Here is a 22,038-nt window from a genome sequence, read left to right as displayed (position 1 = left end):
AATCACTCCAGTTTGAAGGCAAGCTCATTTCTGGTTGACACTCTGAATGGAAAACAGTGCTGAGTGACACCACAAGCGATGACATCAGCTTTAAGATAGCACCTCAAAACTTAAATTATGTATGAAACATTTCTTCAACGATTCCCCAAACCCCTGGTATTTTTCCTGGCCTCCAATTGCAAGGTGTTAGCCAAAAAAAGATACACTTCACATGAGTTCTGGAGATCTTTGCTCTGGCGATAGCTTGGAGCTGTCTTCAGCACAAAGCCCCTGCACAATGACCCGAGTTGATCCCCAAAACCCCATTTCCATTCTGCACCTCCACTTTCTCCCACCACCCTGGGTCTCCTGTAACATTTAACCTGAAGATGTTCTGTATTTGGAGCATCAAAGTATTTTCTCCAGGACCTGTGCTATTTGATGTGCACGTGGTTCTCATTAGCAAGGAATGGTTTGGGCTTTATGAAGAGATTAACTCTGCTGAACTTGTTCATCGGGTGAAAAACAACTTTCAGATGCAGAACTTCTGTGATCCTTCCTTACCCAGGATGATTTTAGGATATGAAATAAACCAGTTGCAAAATCAGTCCTGCTCCTTGCAGACTCTGGGAGTGAGCAGCAATAAAGGGCATATTCATCAAAGGTTAGTGCTCAGAGTGAAGGAGTCCATATGGCTTTTGACTGGAGCTGGAGGTGGGGAAGAGGCAAAGGAGGGGGAAGAAGGAGGGAAATTTCAGTGAGGCCAAAAAACATGAGAGAAAAAAATGTGTATTTGAACAAGAGTATTGCATAAGGAGGCCCGAATTATATTTCCAGAGATAAGTCCAACAGACAGCGACTTTGTCAAGTGCTAAAAGAGAGAGAGTAGGACTGGTGCTGCATTTACCGTGCTCACTAGAGTGGCTGAAGAAGACAGCTGAACACGTAAATTAAACAATAGAAAAAAAATTCTTAAAGTCAAAAGAGGGAAGATTGATTTCCAAGGCTTTTTAGTCTCTTTAATTGTATATTTCCCATGGTTATTTTTCAAGTGCTACCAGAGCGCGTTGTTGCAAAACTCAGGACAATGCACCATAAATGAATTTATTCCAAGCAGAAAGAGATTTATTGCCCTGGAAAGTCTCCCCAGCTATTCCAAAATCATGTAAACCCATGCCTTGAATTAGGGTTGAGAGCCTCCCATTACCAAAGAGGGAAATAAAAAATTCTAGATATTAAAGCTGAATACTTGAAGTCAACATGAAAAAGAAATATTCAACTACATAAAAATTAAGAAGGCTGGAAAAGTGAAAGAAATTTGTGTTGATTCAACTTAAAAATATAAAAATAGCTGACCAGGCGCCTGACCCAATATTGTGCTGCATTCTCACAGTCTAGCTGGCATTCACACCAGACCTGCCTCTGCCCCATCTATCAGAGAGAGGAAAAATTGCTTAAAGCCTCAGTATCATCAAGAGATTTATAAATGGTGAGGTTTAGTTACAGCAGATTGAATTCGTGTCTGTGTCTTATCAAACTGGAGCCAAATTATGCCACAGATCTCAGGCTTAAGGCAAGGCACAGGGAACAGACAAGCTATTCATTTGCACCCGGGGCACAAAAGGGAAGGGCCAGATGTGGGAGGGAAGGTGAAGTATCATTTAACCAGAGATGTTAAATCCAGGTCTTAAAGCGTGCCAAGGGGAAAAAAAACCAAAAAAGCCCAACCAACAAGTGAACAAATCCATCTGTTGTTGTTGGTTAACTCGATTACAGCCCCACCTCAGCGCTGAAGGAATTACAGTGTTCTGCACAACTTCTCACCAGGACTGCATCCCTGCACTTCCCCAGGAGTGAGGGGAATGCTTTCTGCCCCTGAAAGCTATGAGGTAGCTGAACGCATTCTCTCCCTTGCCAGCACATGCTGCACGACTGAGAGCTTCACTTGGCAGGACCCAGGCTCAGAAGAGCTGGAAACACACCATCAGGCTTCCCACAGCTTCTTTACACTCCCTCATGCTGGAGCAGAGTGGAAGTTATTCTGAAGACTGAGAGAAATGTCAGTTTAAAATATTCCTGCGTGAATTTGGCACCAGTTTTCTTGCTTAGTGTCTTCACTGTAAGTTAATTAGCTCTGCTGCAGACACATTTTCTATTTATAACACTTTCCTCCGTGACATTGGTGCTGACTTCTTCCTGCCTAAATATTAAGATGCCATCTGTGGGCTCCCTGTTGTTTCACCCACAAGTCAAACAAACAAACCACAACTGAAAGCAGTGCCATCAGTGCAGTCAGAAACAAGGCTGATGGCAAATTTTAAATTTGGGAATATTGAATGGACAACATGCTTAGACAAAAACAAAAAAACCAACAACCCAGAAAAGTTTATACAAATAGCTGCTGCATCCTTCTGTGAAAAGAGGATGCTGACCCACATTGCTCCCAACACTGAATGTCGTCTTCAGCTTTGTCACTCCCTCTCTTTCTCTTGTAACAACATGCAGGTGTTCTGCACTACTTTCAGAGAGAAACCTTAAAAGACTGAAGAGATGATTCCAATATGCACAAGGAAGCAAAATAAATTGAGAGGAGCCGCACAACAGGTTATAGCCAAGCCAGGAAACTTTGCATACCCAAGATCTAACTCTACTGATTTCTTCACCCTCTCATTATAAGGTCTTCAACTGATCAATAAAATGCAGAACAAATGGAAGTTATGAAAAAAAATACTTTAAATAAATACTTTAAATCTTTGCTTTAATCCCTAGAGGTGGAGCTGCCCTGTCACAATAAATTTCTTGTAATTCCCTATAGATAAATGACATTTAAACTTACACACACCACCAGAATAGAAACAGGCACTTCAGTTGGGAATAGGTAGCTGGAAATTCCTGCTCCTCCTCCCCCGGGGACCTAATTTAGAAATATGTTGAATAAGAGTTTTTTTCCCACTTAAATAATCAATCCACGATTGGAAGGTATGATACACAGCTCATGAGGGGTTACAGGGGAGCAGGTGAGGAAAAAAGGCCAAGAAGCCTTTGGGGACAGGAAGAAGTGGTGTGAAAGGAATGCACCTGAAGGACAAATATTGCTGTGCAGGGACTTGCAAGCTCCAGAGAGGGGAGAACCCTGTGTGATGCATCCAAGAGATTATTGCTCGAGCAACTGCAGAGACAAGCATTGTGCACTGAAAAGAGAATGAAGAACCTATAGAGGAAACACTGTTGTCAAACTAACAATATTTTTTTTTCTCTAAGTAGACTATGATAGAAAAGGAAGACTTATTGCCTTCATGAATTCTTATCAACATTTACTGTGTCCTTTATATATCAGGCTTTAATATTTCACACATTCAAGGTGACTGGAAGTGTCCCTCCTCCCCTCCAAGGTTTTCTCTCTAGTGCACAGCAGACATTTTTGGAGACATCCATTATCACAGACCAATTACTTAGCAAATATTTCCCTACAAAAGCTTTTCCTAAAGCTCCCTACAGGATCCACAAGTCTGTTCTAACTGGTGCTGCATCCAACCAAAACTAAAACCCAGTGCCCAGAGTCCCAATGGTCTAAACTCTGTTCCATGAATGCTGATCACTTTTCTTCTCCACATTCTCATCACCACTTCTGATTCAGCTTCATAGAGAAAAAAAGATAGAGGGAAAAAATCTATGTATAAACAGATACACACACACCTTGCCTGAACATCCTTGAGCACCTTGGAAAATACGTGTTTTATACCTCCCAGGGGCTCCCAACACCGATTTGCAGTTACAGTCAGTTTTTCATCTTGGCTATCACATCACAAGGACCACTAGCCAATTACTGGTTGTATCTCTTTCTCTCCTTATAGAACTGGAGAGATGTTAAGCTTAGTTATAGTGTACAATAATTCCTCAACCTTGCTTTCAGAGATTGCTGCCTCCACACTAGCTGGAAGCAAAGAAATCAAATGTCCCCATCTGCAGCTTTCAGGTTCTCCACTAACATTTTAAATAGAGATTTGGGCAAAAATTAAGGCAATTGGTACCTCTGAAAAAAATCTTCAGCCACTTAAGGCTTTGAAATTACTTATTAAACGATTATGGAGACTCCAATAAATCACATTCCAGAGTTACTATATTTTTTAAAAAAAACAATTTCTGAAAGGCTTTAACACTCTTCATATCTATAACAAGTGCTTAGATTCCACAGCTTTGCCTGGATTTGAACATTTTGTAGTACAATTAAGTTCATCCAACTTGCACAAGGTCAGCACAAGAGGTTCTGGGGCAAATGCCTTCTATCCCTTCCATATCCAAGCTCCAACAGCAAAGGAAAAGGAAAGTGGGATATACCACAGGATTTGTTTGCCATTAATGTTACAGATCATCTCTGCTTATGCAAGTTTTAGCTAATGCAATGATTAAACCAGACCCTGGTTAAAAGCAGCGGAGACTTCAGGGGGCAGGAAAGGAGGGAGAAGGAAACATGACACAAATTTAAAAAATGGTGTTTGACAGGAAAAAAAAAAGTCAAAAGCAGAGGCGTGAAAAAGCAAAAGACACACATACAAGAGGAAATAGAAAAAATTTGAAGAACACATGGGAAACCAAAAAATCAATTGACTTGATGCTAAAAAGAGTTATGTACTGGGCTTTTTTGTTCCTTCTATTTACAGAAATAAGAGATGCAGCAGGAACCAGGGGAAAATTAAATGCTGAATTTTTCCCCAGTCACACAGAGCAGAACGAGGTTTGCATCATGACTCCCAGAATAGAATGGGCATACTGGAGCTGCTCACTAATATTAAGCTTGGCTTATTAATGTCCCTTTCTAGGAACAAGTTTCATCATGAGGACAGGCCCAGTAATTTCAGGCAGGTCTCCTTCTCAGTGATGAAGTCTCAGCCATGCCCAGACAACATCAAAAAGGAAGGAGCATCCATCAGGCCTACCACAACCCCTTGGTTACAAAATTGGGAAAGCACCCAGCACAAATAAGAGGGAAATGATGGATCTGAGCAGCTATTCTTTGGACATTTTTTCTAAAGGGTCTTCCAGAAAGAGTTTATATCCAGGCAACTTGTGCTAGCAGTGCCCATAGCTTCCTAATCAAATTGGAAATATTGAGTCATTAGGGTCAAGTGACCAGCCACAAAATGATTAAAGACTGTAATCAAGAAATCGAAACTAATTAGTACCTAAGCCTATTAAAATGCCTTCAAAATAAATTACTTCTATGTGAATTTATGTCCAGAAGTTCGATTTTGAAAAGTAACAGAAGCTTCAGGTAGAAGTTGCAACATTCCTGAGAGGAGCAAAGCATTTCACTGGGACAGCAAAACACTGAATAAAGATGAATAAAGAGCCTGGTTCCAAGCCAACACTTTCAGGTGAATGAGCAGATTTTGAAGGGTCAGGTGTCACAGGGCTCAGAGTCTGAGCTCATCTGAAGGAAAAGTTACTCCTAAGTGTAAAAGCAATAAAAGCAATTGTTTTCAGAAGTTCTGAGGAGCTGTGGGGGAGAAAACTGGCAAACAAGCCTTCTCCATCGATTTGTGGTTGTTGGAAAACCTGTCTGGGAATTTTGTGTGTGCGGAGACGCAGAAGCTGAGGTACCCTCTGGGTCACATAGAGCTGGATAGGACACCAGATTTCTAGCTTTTTCTAGTGGAAATGCTGCAAAAGCAACCCTTAATTTAAGACATTTTAGCATTCTTTTACTTATTCTCCATTAAAACTGAGAAATGCAAATGAGTATAAAAACTAGGAGTTATAGAGATCAGAAAAACCTCACACAAATATTTTATACGTCAAGCTCAATTCTGATTTCACTTAATAAAATAATTTTGACCTGTTTTTATTAGGAACACAAATCCAAAGAGATTCATGCAGTCCCTGAATAGGTTATCCTTGTGCAAAGACAGAGCTCCTTCAGAGACAACACTTCCAGGAACTGATATTAGGCACATTATTCTTTCCATGGCTGAGGTTTTCTTGCTAGCCCAGTCTCTTCTGCAAGCTGTCAGTACACTTTAGGAAACACATTTTCTCGCATCTCAGCTCTTACTACAAAACACACTCACACATTTTTCTCACGGCAACAAGTAACATAAAGTGCATAACTAACTAACCACATCATCAAGAGTAATAACACAGCAAGTATTTTTTTTTTTAAGTTCAGAATTAATGGTGTGATGATTAGAGTTAAAGCAGAATTATTCTTTCCCCCCTCCCCCTTTTTATCTCTTGACCATAACTTTTTTACTCCTGCCCTACACATTTTCAGACATTTCCCTGGCTACTGTATCATCTACTTTGATAGAAAAGGGAGTTTGCTCCCCTGCTCTTTAGGAAGTTAAGTCATATATTTTAGCTTTTCAGTGAACGAAATTATATTTCTTTTCAAACTTTCCCTTTTCTTACATCGGTTCTTACTACTTTTCATGTTCCCTCAATTCTTGCCTCAGCTCCTTCGATAGATCTCTAGACCATCTTTATCCTATCTTCCCCCTACAGAATCCCATGGATTTTTTCAGAGCTGTGGCTGCAGCAGTTCTCTCTATCTCTCTCTCATGGCCTTCCTCCAGTCATTGCCTTGTTCTCGGGCTCAGTACAAAAAAAAAACCCCATCTGGTACATGTTAAATGAGCTTAGATTGAAAATTACTTTTTTTTTTTTTGTGGCTGGAATAGGCCACTCTGGCTAAAAAGCAAAGGGAAGCTGGGAACATCAGCTGCAGAGTTTATTCAGGACCTGCAGAGATTGCATCTGCACCATGCCAGAGGTGAGCACAGCACAGAGGGCCAGGTTCTTCTCCTGAGGCACGTGGGAGAAACACTGGTTGGAGTAAGGACAGGAGCACATTGGGCTGAGGGGCAGGGAGGGTCCTAAAGTCAGCTCCGTAGGTGCCAATTGGGATTAAATACTGAGATCTCTTCAAATCTGCCCCAGCAAAACTCCTGCAGGCACGCCACGAGCCACACGGGCCAGCAGGCAACGCTGCCTGCTGACAGAGAAAGGAGTTAAAGCTCCAAATTACATGCACAGCACATTTCTCAGTGTTACACCAGATCAGCAGCACGTCTGGCAGTAATTCAGTTTGAGCCTGCTCTGTTTCGAAGGGTGTGTGCTTCTTGAGGTTTGGCTACCAAATGTTGTCCTCTAATTATCATTGCTTCCTGGAGTTCTCCAGCCCCTGAGAGAGATCCTCACTGGAAGCTCTGTGCTCTTTGCAGTAGTAGCAGCTGCTGGGGTTCACCTGGATGCATTCATCAGGGCAGAGCTCCTTAACACTGTTTCAATCATTTTTTGCAGGAAACTCAGAGCTAAGCAACCCCAAATCTCTCCTCTGCTTCTTGCTTACATTAAGCTTTCAGCCATTCTGAGGGTTACTGTAAAGATGAGAGTCTATTGCTTATTAGCAATAAAAATGTTAATTTGGCTCTCCTATAAAATAAACCCGATCCTAAATAATGAAAAAAAGAAATCACATTAAAACAGCGAATTTCCTAGGTAATGAAGAAGGTATGGACTTTCATTTCCACCTCTATCATTAGTTACAGATGTTGAATTTTAAAATATTTTTCCATGATCATGGACTGTACACCCTGGGAAAACAAATATCTGGGGGAGGGAGAGGAATTTGCTGAGGAACACTTCTCCAACAGTAGTTTTTTTCATCCATTGATTTACAAGCCACTGATTTACAAGCTGTGAATGAATAGTAGCCTTCAACAACAGGAAGCCGTGGCATCGAGAAACCCTAGAGCGTCAGGTGGAGCCTGGAGACAAGGCTGTCTGCTAGCAGGGAAATTCGCTCCAGGAGCCCCCTGTAATCAGAGCTGTTAGCCAGAAGGAAATGTCTTCAGCACTCTTACATGGCTCTTAATCAGATACTGACAGAGAGCCTTTGATCAGGGCATTTCCAGAACGAGGGGAGCTGCAGCTTGCAGTGTGCCGGCACACAGCTCGCAGCCAGCTCCCGAAGCGTGCAGGCGCGGGAATTGCTCCGACCTCACCCCCCCTCCTCCCCCTCTCCTTCTGCTGTCTCAGAAGACAGTCAGGGGCTCAGGAACGAGCAGCATGGGGCACCGCAGATGCCTAACAGCTTTGCCGGTGCCCTGCCTGCAGCAGGGAGTCAGCCTTGGCTCCTGTGCCCGGCGCCCTTTCACAGCCTGGGGATGGAGCAGCCGGAGAGAGAACGCCCCTGGTCAGCTGCTCCTGACGGCTCCAGGCTCATGGGGAGCCGAGGCTGGAGCATCGGACCAAAACAGCCTCCCATACAAGAACTGTGGTCTAAATAAGTGTTAAGACAGCATTACTGAAGATTAGCACCGTGTGCCCTGCCAAGCCCCCTCAGAACGGATTACATTAATCAAGTACTAAGCGCTAGGTGTGTAATAACTTACAGAAGGTGCTGCATGGAAAGCATCAGCTTCACCCGGAGTGCAAAATGCTGTGGCACTCGGTAAAAAAAACAAGAAGTGAGGCAGCTCTAGACATTCCCTGTCCATGTCACTGCAGGAACATTCTCTGGACTCCTTTCTTGACTTGTCAGAGTAATTTGGGAAACCAAAAAAAAAAGGCTCCCCCCAAGCCTTTATCACTTGAGGACAGGGCCTGTGTTTCTAATAAGACCACAACAAGAGGTTCCATACATTACACAAGTTAAGCTGTGAAAGAACAGGAAGCTACACAATCAGGGGTGGGGCAAAGATGGTTTTGGCTCCCCTTCCGCTGAAAGAATGCGCTGAGAGCGGAGAGATCATCAGGCAAAACAGGAATATATTAATCAGGCAGTCATTCCTCATCCTCTTACATCACCTGGCTGCTGCCTGGTGCAGCAGGGGTCCGGAGCAGTGGGTGATCACACACAGCATATGCAGTGACCTGTGCAGCACATATGGAATATACATTGCAGGAGCGGGAGATAAAAGCTCACCTGCTGTTCTGTGGCTTTCTTAATAGAGTGCCTATGCACCACCAGGTGAATTAAGAGCAGAGTAGCAGCTTTAACTCTAGATTTCCTCACCCCTGTGTTAGAACGCCTTTCTTGTTTAATTTAAGTACTTATTAAGTCATTGAGGAAATGAAGGAAATGAAGAATGTGATGTCAAGACAGAATAATTTAAATGGAGCAAAGGAGCCTTCTCAATTTTATTCAGTCTTATTACATTGTGAAAGATACAACATAAAAGAGATCTAGGAGAGCTATTCTGTAGCAGATGCACTCTGCAATAATATCATCAATAATTATATACACTTAAAAAAAACCCAAAAACCCACAAATGGCTCTCTAAGGTGAAAGAATATTGGCACCATTGTTCACAAATACATCAAAGAATCAAATGAGGTCAAACCAAATATTCAAATGCCCTAAAAGGCTTTACACCTTCAGGGTAAAGAGAGAAAAAATATTAGAACACTTGACACATAAGTGGCAGCTCATTTAGAGTTTGAGAGTGCACCTGCATGCAACATATACATATTTCACTCGGCATACAACTGGTTTGGATACTGGCAGAATAAAACACAAAATCCCAACAGCATTTTGTGACAGAAGTCTCACTTCAGGCTTACTGCTTGCTCCTTTCTCCTCTGAGTGTTAAGAGACAAGATAAAGCATTTCAACCCAGATTCATCCCACGTCAGCTTTGGTGTCCCAGCAAAGAAAGTAGTTAATCAAAAATCCACAGTAGATCCCCATCAGTGTCCGGATCATATGTGAAATTTGAGATTTTGTTGGTTCTTATTTTTGACATTTTCCTGGGCTTTCCCAACACCACCTGCTATACAATGTATATCACATAACCCTGGTTTTCCATTAAATAGATTTTATAATTGCTCTCACACACAAAGTGACCTTATCATGGACTCACTTGCTGTTACTTGTAGCAGTAAAGACCTCCTAAGTGATTGTTTCCTTTTCAAGCTAGTTCTGCCATCCACCTACTCTAAATTTTAATATAGAAATTCTCAGAACCAGATTTCTGCTGTTTCATAAACAACCATTTCAAGGAAAATTGAGATGAACGCAGCAGAAAGCAGAATGGATCTCTTTCCTCCCTGTGGCCTTTAGAAGGTATCCATTACTTCAGCAAACATTTTCCATCATGGAGGGAAATAACCCAAAGGATGGAGATGGAAATTTTTATTAAAATCTTTGAGAAGCTTGTTAATCAAAGGCAGCTGATGGAACAAAAAGAGGATCATACTGATCCCCAATTCGGATTCAGTGAGTTTGGCTAGTCTAGAGCATGGTGCCTGTCCTGAGGAGACAGCAAAGCACCCAAGTAGAAACCCTCCCTGGCTGCTGCATGATGGATGTCAAATATTGGGATGCTGTTGCCCTTGTGGATGTTTGTAGATGTACATTTCTGAAGCAACACAAACAAACAAGTGGAACCACCGTGCAAGCCCCAAAACAAGAGCAACCTTGTGTGCTAGCCCACAGATTGAAAGCAGATGTAGGGCTCGGTAATTAGGCCTGATTTGAGCTGCATGATGTGCATAGAAGTAGTTGTTTTGGAAATGAAGAGGAGGACCAAGGTAATGTAAACACAATTTGTCTTTTTGCTGCACATGGCAACAGATTAAAGAAAAGAGTTAATCATGGGGCAAAAAAAAAAAAAAATCTTCAGGGAGGGTACTTACATGCTCTCATCCTTCAAAACTGAAATGTTTAAATGCTGCTCTTTCAGGACTTGTACTTGCACTATGCCGATGTGAAACCTGATCAAAAAGCTCATTTATTTTATAAAGTTCTATATTTATCAAACACATGTCTCTAAAAATGCACAATCAAAGTGGCTGCGAACTCATCAGGAAGAGATTGCTGATAGCTGACTGGTTTGGTCACTGAGACTCCTGCTTCAATGGAACTCCTGCTTCCCAGCATTTGGATCAAGACCTCGTGGTTGGGAAAAGATTGGATGCTGGCATAACCTTTTCCAGGTGAATGACACCAAAATGATGCCTGGAGGAAGTCACTGGATCATATGATTTCATGATCTTTCCTGTTGGTTTTAGCTTTGCAGAGAATTGAAACCTTTCCCACTCTGTTCCCAAAGAGCCAAAAGGGTGATTGCACATCAACAGGAGACAAAGTTCACCGGTTACTCCAATATCCTTTCAAGGTGCATTGGGGCCTCTGGATGTTGGATCGAATTACTCAGGCTCTCCCAGCACTCCCACCTGAACGTGATGTGGGGATGTGACAACGTGAGATTTCATTGTTCTTCTCACTAAATGCTGTCAGTCACACACAGGACACAAACACCTTTTATTCAACTCAACAAAAATGTCGCATTAAACACAAGTTGTGAAGGCTAAAATCCATTGCTTACAGTATTATCACACAAATTAAAACAATAGGGTTTGTTTGGTTTTTTTTACTTTGAAAAAGATCTTCTATTTAATAACTGCCTGGAGCTATACTGAGGGCAGCAGTGTTGTAAATATTCACTGTTCTTAATCTCTGCTTTGTTTTTTGCCACGTAACTCAAAATGGTGCCATTTGGATTTTAGCTCAGTTTGTCCAAAAGTCAAAGCACCACAGAAGACCTGCACTTCTCTAAGATTGAACACATGCTTTCCCACCCTGCCTTTTGTAACAGCAGGGTTATCACTCTCTCTCTTTTGCCTCTCCCCAGTATATAAAAAAAGTTTTGAGTTGCAGCATGCCTGTTTTAAAGGCATTGCCCTAAGAAGCCTTGCAAGAAGTTTTAAAATTGTAGTACAGGTAATTACAAGGACAAAAGTTTTAGTAGGAAATTAAATTAAGTTTCCCTGTCCATGTTCTCAGTGTGTATATATATGTATATATTCATATAGAACTCCACTAATAATAATTTTTACTGATGCACTTTAGGGCTGGGTTTTCTAGGATTTTGGGGGGCTTTTACTGAGCTTTGCTCTTCTTGTTTGAATATTGTAGGGTTTAACAGTATCAGGCTGAAAGGAAGTAAAAGCATTCACAACACTGCAGAACAGCACAAAGAATTTTTCCCCCTTTGGGTTCTCCATGAATGATGTGTTAAAATCAGATTCTTGCCCTGTCAAGGGTGGCAGGATGTTACATTTCTCACGTCTCAGAAATTCACTTTTCCTCTTAATATGGAATCTATCACAGTAGCAGCAGTGCCATTCCATGAGAATTTTGAAAGAGGATAACAAGCTAAATATCTTCTTTTTTTTGTTCCCAGCTAATTAGAGGCTTGAATACACTTTGAAACATTAGGGAGGGGTGTAGCTTTGGCCTGAATAATTCAGTAGAACCGAGGTCAGCAAACATAAATCTCCCAGAAGGAAGACACACTGAGAAAGATTTTTCAGGTGGTTCCCTTGGGGGAAGGTGATGTGAGAATGCAGAATGTGCCTTACAGAGGCTCCTTCCAGAGTCATCAGCCACCCTCAACTCACTCTGGCTTCTGAGCTACTTACATATTGATTTAAAGACAGCTGATGTGTACAGCTACTCACAAAAGAAGAGCCTTTTGCATTAGGATGGGAGGTTTTTTGTTTGGTTGGGGATTTTTGGGTTTAGGGTTTTTTTAATGGCTTTTCCTGGTTTTTTCCTCAAAGTCTGAGGCAGCAAAGGCAACTCTAACCCACCACTGCACTCAGGACTTGGTGTTTCCCACAGTGAGAGAGATTTCTGCAGCCTCAGAGGCAGTGAAGCCAAAAGCACAACAGCTGAAGCTGATACAAAAAACATCCAAGAAATCAAACTCTGAGGTTGAGAGAGGGAGGAAAAAAAAAAAAAAAGAAAAAAAGGAAGCTGTTTGTTTTGAACATAGTGACATTAAGTTCCAATTTAGAGGCAATTCAGGAATCTCTGCAGCTATTTCAGATTTGTCAGCCCAGTGGTTTATGAAAACAACATCAATTCTCTCTCAAAGCAGGGGTGCTCACAGCTCCCCCTCCCTTGAACACACACACACTTTGGACCATGCAATAAGTATTTTAAAGAAAATTCAGTGCTTTGTGTCACCTTTGAGAGGCTCTGCTCTCAGGTTAGAGCTCCTGGGGCTGTGGTGGGGAGATTCCTTTCGTGGCAAGGAGGGCCAAGGAGCCCTTTTAGTTTTCCTAGCTTTGTTTTACTAACTTGCTTCCACACTTCAGTTACAAAAAACAAAACCCACAAATTTAAAAAAACCCACACAAACAATAGATGAACTAAAAATCAAAACCAGATCAAACCAAAGTAGTCTTTGACTGATGTTCAATTTTTACTATTTTGCAATGCACAGGCTCTTCTTAACTGAGAGCAGTGTGGCTGTAGGATGTCTGAGGTTATGCTGAAACCATTTCTCAATTGTACTAAGCTTGCTTCCACATTCAAATACAAATTGGCACTTTGACAACTCATATTTCTAGCTTTCTGTGTGAAGGAGTGGCTCCAGGCTGGGCAGCCATCAGCATCAGAAAGCCAATTTTAACTCCACAAGATGTCACAACCCTGCAGAAACCCTCTCAGCAGGCTGAGAGCTCTGCAGCTAACCAGAGGACACCAACACTGCCCAAATGAATCAAGGGAGCGTGGAAATGTGTCTTCCAGCAGTTCAGCTACCAGGTGTCTGCTGCCAGCCAATGCAGCTCCAGCATGTAGATGGGCCTTTTCTCCAACGCGTGGTTAATTAATAATTCAATACATAACACTAATTTTTGCCTCTGATCAGTTCCCATCTGCTGAGTTACGAAGTTAGCCTCAAGCTCTCCTTTCCCTGTCAGGATGGATGCTGTTCTCCTAATTTTTTTATGTTATTATACTATAACAAGTATAGTATACACTATGTTAGTATCCTAATATTAGTAAGGACAAAGTCAGTGGGGTACAGGATGGCGACAGCCAGAGACATTCCTGGCAGAGCAGATGAAAACAATGTTTCGATTTCTGTCTAAATTCCTAAAGAGCTTTACAGTCCTCAGGAATTCCTCCTGCCCCAGGATCAGTTCTCATTGCAACCAGCCAATGGTCAGATTCAAAGATCAGCTGGATCACCTTCCTAACTGAGCAAAGCACATGAGAAAGAGCAAAAAATTTTTCTTTACAGAGCAAACCTGCAAGGTCTTTATGCTGAATGCAGTAGCAGCTCTCAGGCACTCCTTTACTGTTTAGATAAAGTAATTCACATCCATCCCCAGATTACTGCATTAATACGAGGTTTTGGGTACTTTTTTAAGATCATATTTCTTGTTCTCATAGAATACACCTCAGAGGAAAAAAATGAAGAAATATATCCTTACATGAGGATATTTGGCTAAACAACTGTTTCTATCAAACTATGTCTAAGACTTTATTCTCTTTCTGCTTTCCCCAATTCCACCAGCAAAAGCATTGCCACCGTCCCTTGCCTTGAGGGCTTATTTGCTCTTAATAGAAAAGTTATGCATCACTGCACAATCATCTGAAGGCCAGATGAATTATTCTTCCCTCAGCTGAGTTTTATGTCTGTCGGTATTCCAATATATTGGGACTTTATAATTTATGAAAATTGTTTACCTTGCGAGGTCTCCCAGTCACTGGAAGTGTAAAACTCAGGGAGATTTCCTTGTCCAGGAATGTCAGCTCTTCTAAGTCATGCATCTGCAAACTGCTTTCTGTCCTCAAATATATAAATAACAAATATTTCCTCATTGCAGCCCCTCAGCTGCCAGTGTAATGGACTCTAAGTTTCATTGTGGCACATTAAAGTAGTCCATGCCATGAGACACTTCAAATGCAATTGTTTCTGCTCAATAAAGAATGATCCTGTTGGTTGTTGTGGTTGTTCAGTGGGAACCATGAGTGACTAAAGACATATGGGAGAATAGGAAAAGGTAACCCAGCAGGATTTTCATCTTTCCCCCCTGCCCCCTAGCCCTCATTAAATACAGGCAACCAAGGTTTTGGGCAGATAACCTCCCACCCACAGAGCCCATGCGCTATTACTGTTTAGAATTGACTAAGAATCGTTACATAACCTGAAAAATAGAAAAGGTAAGATGAAGTGTGATAACAACCTTCTGTAGATCTCCCTTTAATGAAGCTTTTTTTTCTGTCTCTACCAGAATCCTAACTTTATTCATGCAGGCAATCAAAGTTCTCACTACATTTACAGAGGCAAAGAAATCAAACTGGTTTCATGATAACACAAGGAGCTGTAGCAGATACTTCAGGCAGCTTCTAGCACCACATTTCCACCAGGCAACAGCTCCCTGTATACTCAAGACACTACTACATCCCCACTTCTACTCCAAAAGAAAAAGAAAAAACTTAAATCTCCCCAACCCCCCCCAAAAAACCCAGACCTAAAACTGACACCCTGGCACATTCTCTTTTCCTGGGAACAATTCAAGGCACACAGCAAAAAGATGATTTCATATTTCTCTCTCATTCAGAGTCAATAAAAAGTTGAGCAGCCATGGACAAAGATGTGTTACTGAGACTCACAGAAATGTAAAACATTTTAAAATTGAGACTGCGGGCCTTTAAGTGGCTGCAGGTAATAGCTGAGCTGCAGCCATGCTGCTTTTAATTTAACAGCACCGAGTGACAAATGATAGCACGGTGTGGAGAGAAGTGGCCTCCCTGCAGAGTCCTGCTCTTTAGCACATTTTTACTGTGCTTACTAATCAAATATGAAAATAAGCATGTCATGAGCAGCACCTTTTAGTTTACGAAGGGACTTGAACTAAAACCTCGCAGACCTCTCAGGCGGTTGAGCTAGGAAGGTTTTCCATCTGGAAATTATCTCTTGCTGTAAATTTCTCTCTTTCACCTTTATGTTTATCAGAAACCCAAACATAAAAGCCTAAACAGGGGATTTTTGGAAGTCTTTAGCAAGCCCTAACACAGTCAAAGTCAAAAATGCTATGTAAACTATGGGTACAAAATTCCTTAACTCTATCAAGGTACTGCTCTCTAACCCTAGTGCTTATTTCAAGACTTGTCCTCAGCCTCCTCTTCTTGCCATTTTATTTACTCACAGTTTATCATCACAGTCTGGGGACAATAACTGCACCCTCCTACTTCTAACTCAGGTCCAAGCTTGAATCTCAAGACTCCCATCATTTACCTTCTGTCACTGAGGATTTTTTTTCACTTTGACTTCACCATCCAGGCCACCCCATTGCCCTACAAGTCAAACCTTGTATGAACCAAATTCCTGAACACAAGCAATGTCTGATGACCACAACCATGAAACAAAACACTCAGCAAAGCTTATGCAACCAAGCAAAGGATGATTTGCAACTTCTGCCTTGCTCTGCTCAGAAGGTGGCTTATTCAGGCATTGGAACGGGATTTAAATCAGCTGTGAAACTTCCTGCAAGGAAGCAAGTGGAGTGCCTTTGCTTCTGTTTGCTTTGCTGAGATGGGACAGGGCTGCTGCTGTGCCAGAGAGGAGGGGCAGGGTCTCAGGTGCAGCAAACCCTTCCCACGTACCCCAAAACATCCCGAGAGGAGATGCCACACCTGCCCCACCACACCCAGAAGGAGAAGACGAAAATCCACAGAGCAATCCCAATCCACGGGCATCCAGGTGCCACAGGAGGGGTTTCTATCACCCTGCTCCTCTGAGCATTGCCTTTGGCCACACACAGGGTCCCAGTGCGTGACGAATTGTTCTGTCCCCGAGGACAGCAGGCAGCTCTTTGTCTGCGGGGATTTCTCTGTTGCGCAAAGGGCAAGTCAAAGCCCTGATTGATGTGAGGCTGCAGCCACTGCCTGGCTCTGTGAGAGGGCTTTTGCTGCATCTTCTGGACTCTGTGTTCGTGTGCTGTGCACGGGACGAGCAGGAAGGTGCTGAAGCGCAAAGGACTCGCTCTCATCTGTCACTCAGGGACGGCAGGGCTCGGGCACTGGGCTTCTGCAGAACCTGAAGTCTCTGCAACTTAATAACTAGGTAGGCAGGCTGTTTGAAGCCAGTTTAAATGTGTAACAACAACAGAAAAGCGAGGGACACAGTTGGAAAAAACATGCCAGCTCAACTGACAAATTCAAGGAGCTACTGCTGTTTTCTACTTTGATTTATCCAGGGCAAATAAAAAAGGCATATAGATTTGAATAACTGAATTTGCCCAATTCACACCGAAGGAAAAGCTGGCTCTTCAGCAGCAAAGGCTCAGCAGTGTTTCCCAGAGTCACAGACACACAGAGGTGACACAGACATAGACCAGACCTGGCATGATCTAGGATGTATCTCTGGCAATATTTTAATTGCTGGAGCCAAGATCCATCAATGCTATTGAATAAAAGCTTTCATCTAAAGTAATGTTTTTACATCCTAAAATTGGTCCTGATCGACTCCACCTTTAGGTAATCAACGGACACTCCTAAGGGATTTTGTTTCCACTGCCCAGTTTCCTTGCCCCCGCTGAAATTCTGGTAATGGAAATTTGACAGGCAGAACCTAAGTCATTCAAAGCCAATGATCTTGTTAATTAAGGGCCTCCTGCCTTCAGATTTCTTCCAAAAGTCACATTTTCCTTTAGGTCCTCCAGACCTCCCTTGTGTTACTGTTTCACTTGCTTCGACCTCAGCTCTTTACCAGAACTACAGGGTTTGTCTGTACAGCGAGGCTTAGAAAAGGCCTTAATGTTTCACACTAAAGCTCACAAGACTCAATTAGATGAGAAACAGTGAAACCTCTGATCAGCAGAACCTAATCAGTGTAGATGTGAGCCCTCTATCCCTCCCTGGTGTAACTGGCAGTAAAACACGCAAAAAAACAAGAGGAAGAAAGGACTGGAGACAGAGGTGATCATCTAAAACTACTGGCTAATCATTCATAACCCTGATTAGCAAGTACATCCTCCTCCTTTTCACGGGCACGTGTTGACACCTACAGTAATTGCTCCCAGAAAGTCAACTCTCCGAGGCGATATTTCCACCCTGCTTAATCGCACCAGTGCCAGCCCGCGGTCTGCCAGCGCTGACATCCTCCTGTCAGCGGGAAATGCCGCAGACGCTTTTCTGCTCCGCCTCTCAAAGCTCCTCATGCAAACGAGGCGGAGCAATTAGCGCTGACCTTCGGGCTAATGCCGGGTGCCCATCAGCAGGGGTGTCTGTACATCCCGGTCTGACAGCCAGGAGCACAAAGCAGGCAGGGCGGGCAGGCAGCGCTCACAGCCTGCTCTGGGATGTTTCCCCCCACCACCGCTAGAGATTGCCCAGAAGGAACAAAATTCCGTGGCACTCCACACCTCATAGGATTAAAGGCAAATTTTACACCGAGGACCTGAAAAAAACCAAAACCACAAACAGAAAGTAATGCACGAGATCTTCATTCAGAAAGGTTTCAGTGATAAAAATTGCAGGCAACGGGGGGGGGGGGGGGGGGGCTGCAGAAGTGTGGGCAAACTGAAGTCTGCTCTGGGACATGCTGGTCTGAGGGGATTCTGCTTTGTGGAAAAAGTGATTTGAGGCTTCAAAACGCAAAGGTTCAAGAGTTACAGCGACCACATAATGCTCCAGGTTTCCAAAAGTGACTTCCCCAAGACAAGGAAGGGCACAGGGGGCTGTCCAGTCCGTCCCCCTAAACCATCAGGGTTTACTCTGAGCTCCCCTGCTCCGGGCAAATTGGTTACAGTCTCACTCACTGTCAAGCAAATCCAACAGAAGACAAATCACCCCACATTAATCTTTTACAGTCTGCATATAATACAAAAGAGCAGTAACCTGACACTTTAATCATGGCACTGTTACAAGCTGCTGTTCCCTACCAAGCTGAAAGCTCCCTCTGCACTTGGGCCCATCATCATGAGCTTCATCACAGCTGTCACAGAGTGGGAAATGCCATCTCTGCCTGGTTTCAGGAATAAAGATTAACATGGAAGCCAAGGGGAGTTGCTGGTGCCTACCAGGAGGAAGCAAATGGTGCTGGAGCACAGGTATCCAAGCAACACCCCCTGAAAAAGAGGGTTTCAGCTTGCTCTGAAGATGCAGAACTGCTGGCATGGGGGCCTCCATGGTACAAAGCCAACAGGTTCTCTGTCTGAATCCTCAAAAATAAAATTTTACCCTAGGAAGCTGTTTGTCAACAGGATACCTCCCTACCTGCTACATCCACTGCAAAAACACTGCTTCTTTTTCAGCATCTGCAGTTTGTCAAAGGTAACAAAAGCATTTGTGCTGTGACATGTACTGTCTTTTGTGGATGGACATAAAGAACTACTTCAGAAATCCATAACTAATCCACTAGGTTACAGGAGAACACACGACTAATTTCCTACCCATGGTTTATACTTTAAAGAAGTCACATTTGCATGTGCAGTAGCAGAAATGAGCTTTACCTCTGGAGAAGGGAAAGGATGATTTATATTAAGCTGATTAATTAATCACAAGGCCACATTCCTGAAGAAGAGGAGTCCTGCCCAAAGAATTTCCATTAGAAAACAAGGCAAGACATACAGGCTAGGTCCAGAAATGAAATTGAGATGAATTCTTCTAAGTCACACACATTTCTCTTTCTGTGTTGCTCTATGGAACAAGTCTTTCCCTTTGAACCAGAGGAAATTTTTTTTGGACAACTTTTTCCTTAGGAGATGCTGAGCCAGAAGCTTCCTCTGAAGCCAGGGAAAACGGCAGCTCCTCAGCACCTTCAAGCAGATATAACTAGCAGATATACACATATGCAAGTGCCACACGTACATAACACACACAGAGCTGCAGGAAGACATTTGAAACAGAGTTCCCTTTTGTATTTACTTTACAATCACCATGGGACACAACAAATTAACTGAACTAATCAACTAATAGAGCACATTAACTCTCTCACAAGCTAGATGTTGTGGTTGCTGAATGCGGGAATTGATACCAGACAGCCTTTAGTCGCTGACTGTGTTACTGATTATGTCCAATTATGGCAAAGAAAAAGGATTCTGAAACATTTGAGCTGGGGCAGGGGGAGAGAGAGAAGCATAAACTTGTGCATTATGTTAGGCAGCTCTTCCTCCACTATTACAGCATTATTCAATTATCCCCCATCCATTTACCGCCAAGGAGACAACCTGGCCGTGCGCTCCGCGGCATTTAGCCTTTTGCCAAAGCTGCCTGATGCTCGCACGTCCCCGTTCACAGGGCACCGAGGGGTGACGCCGAGCCAGGCTGCGCTGGGGAGGCTCAAACCACGCTCAGCTCACAGCCAATTTGTCAAGGTGGGAGGTTGAGTTTCGGGCCTGGAATGTAATCCACGTCCCAGTGTCCTGCCAAGAGGCAGCGGCGGTGCCCTCTGCGCGCACGGAGCGCGATCCTGCGCCAGCCCGCAGCGCTGTTATCCCACTCTAGGAATGCCTCCTGTGTGCCAGCACCACGGAGCTGCTCCTTGTGCCTACCAGCACGATCAACCCAGGGAGCCCTTTGCTCAAGGCTGTGTCCAGCATCCACGGCTCTGACACACGCGGGACACGCAGCACAAACCAGGGGCGCGATGGGGGAAGCGCTGCACGTCACTCCTCTTCCACCGCAATCACCTCCTTCCCCAACACCGAGTTAAAAAGCCAAAAATCAAATAAATTAAATAAGTCAATCTACATCAACTCATAAAGGAAAACATCTAATTCAGCAAAAGATTTGAAGCTCAAAGGGAGTAAAATAGGCTGAGACCGTCACACTCCAAGCTGAGTTTCATGTCATAGATGCCTCTAAAACCTAACCTGTCCCAAAGTATAAAATTATTTCCATCCCCCCCATCATTGAAATCTTTAATTTAGGTAGCATCTTCACAGTAAATTAGCCCAGTACCCATCTGCCCAGGAAAGGGTGGTAAGAAGAAGCCTGGAATTGAAGGCAAAAAGGCATTTCTTTTCCACCACACAGATAATAAGTGTTACAGGGAGTTTCATCACTTTTCTAAAGGCACTCATGCCATCACACCTGAAAACCTTACAGTTCATAATGCATTTCATAAAAGCAGAAGCCCTTGGGTCTAGCTAACACCAGAGAAGAGCCAAGCATCTGTCTTAGGGCATATCTGTCCAGGTGGGCAGGACACACAAGAGCAGGGGCACAAACCAAGGCTACCCCCATTCCTGGTTTCAGTCCACTAAGTTTCACTTCTCAAGCCACAGGGAAAAAAAAAACCAAACCACACAACACCAAAAAACTCTGCATCACCCCAAAGCAAAGCCAAGGCAGAGCAGAGCTCCCAGCCCATGCAGCATCCCCAGCTCACAAGGCCAGGCACCCACACCAAGGAACTTTCCACAGAAATAGGTTCCTTCCGTACCTCAGGGCCTTGCAGGTCACCTGCAGCAGAGCAGCCACACCAGGAACCCCCACTCAGCTGCCACAGAAAACTCTTCCAAGCCAGATTTTAACCTATGATAGTGTACAAACCAATCCAAGACAGCTCAAGGTGTTACTCAAATTCAAGAGCACCAAAAATGACAGTAACAGGAGTTATTTTACCTTTTGCCAGCCAGCAGCCCTCAGGAAGTCCTGGTGTGCTTGGCCATCAGAAAGAGCCAGACACGCTTACCCTGCCCACAGTTGCTTTAAGTACTGCTTTAAGTATGCACAGCTGTGACAGGGGAACCTCCATTTACACCCAAGCAAAGAGGCTCTCTTCAGATTACACAGCATTTTAAACAGGTGCTGAGGATTATGCATGATAAAAGGCCTTAAAAAAATAGGTGCACAAATCCCAGGGGCGGTTTGTTTTTTCCTTTATAAATGTTTTTAATTGATTCTGCAGGACAGAATGCCAGAGTAGCCTATTAATCCCAATATAAGTTTTGCCCTGAGTAAGAGGTTGGACTGGATTTACTTTTATCCAGATCTGTCCCTTGTGTAACTCTGTGGAAGACAATCAAGTTACAGCATGGGAAAATGCACACTTTTATATCTAAATGCAAGCTGTCTTTATTAACTCACTGCAGATGGACGCAGGTGCAGGTAGTTGCTACTGATCCCATTTAAAAACTCAGCTACACAGTTTCCCCTAAAGATATGTGGATGCTAAAAGGAAAAAGTTGAAGCTGCACAGGTCAAATGTTAAGCTGCTACAACAAAAAGAGAGGTTCCTGTGACAGTAGGACCAGTTTCTGGTTGCTTGGGTCTCCGGTGTTGCTCTGTGATGACCACAGGGTCCA

At 43.3% G+C, this 22,038-nt stretch overlaps 1 long non-coding RNA gene across 1 annotated transcript in view; it reads right to left on the bottom strand.

The window, feature by feature from the left end:
* Positions 1–21,410, bottom strand: part of LOC120748851 (uncharacterized) — a 32,226-nt gene extending 10,816 nt beyond the window's left edge. The window contains exon 1 of the long non-coding RNA XR_005699433.2: positions 21,356–21,410. This is a non-coding gene — a long non-coding RNA (uncharacterized LOC120748851). The remainder of the gene's footprint in view (positions 1–21,355) is intronic.
* Between the last annotated feature and the right edge of the window lie 628 nt (positions 21,411–22,038).

The sequence above is a fragment of the Hirundo rustica genome, chromosome 2, assembly GCF_015227805.2.
Source record: "Hirundo rustica isolate bHirRus1 chromosome 2, bHirRus1.pri.v3, whole genome shotgun sequence".
Classification (NCBI taxonomy): domain Eukaryota; kingdom Metazoa; phylum Chordata; class Aves; order Passeriformes; family Hirundinidae; genus Hirundo; species Hirundo rustica.
The sequence above is the reverse complement of the archived record's forward strand: the minus strand, read 5'-3'. Positions and strand labels throughout refer to the sequence as shown.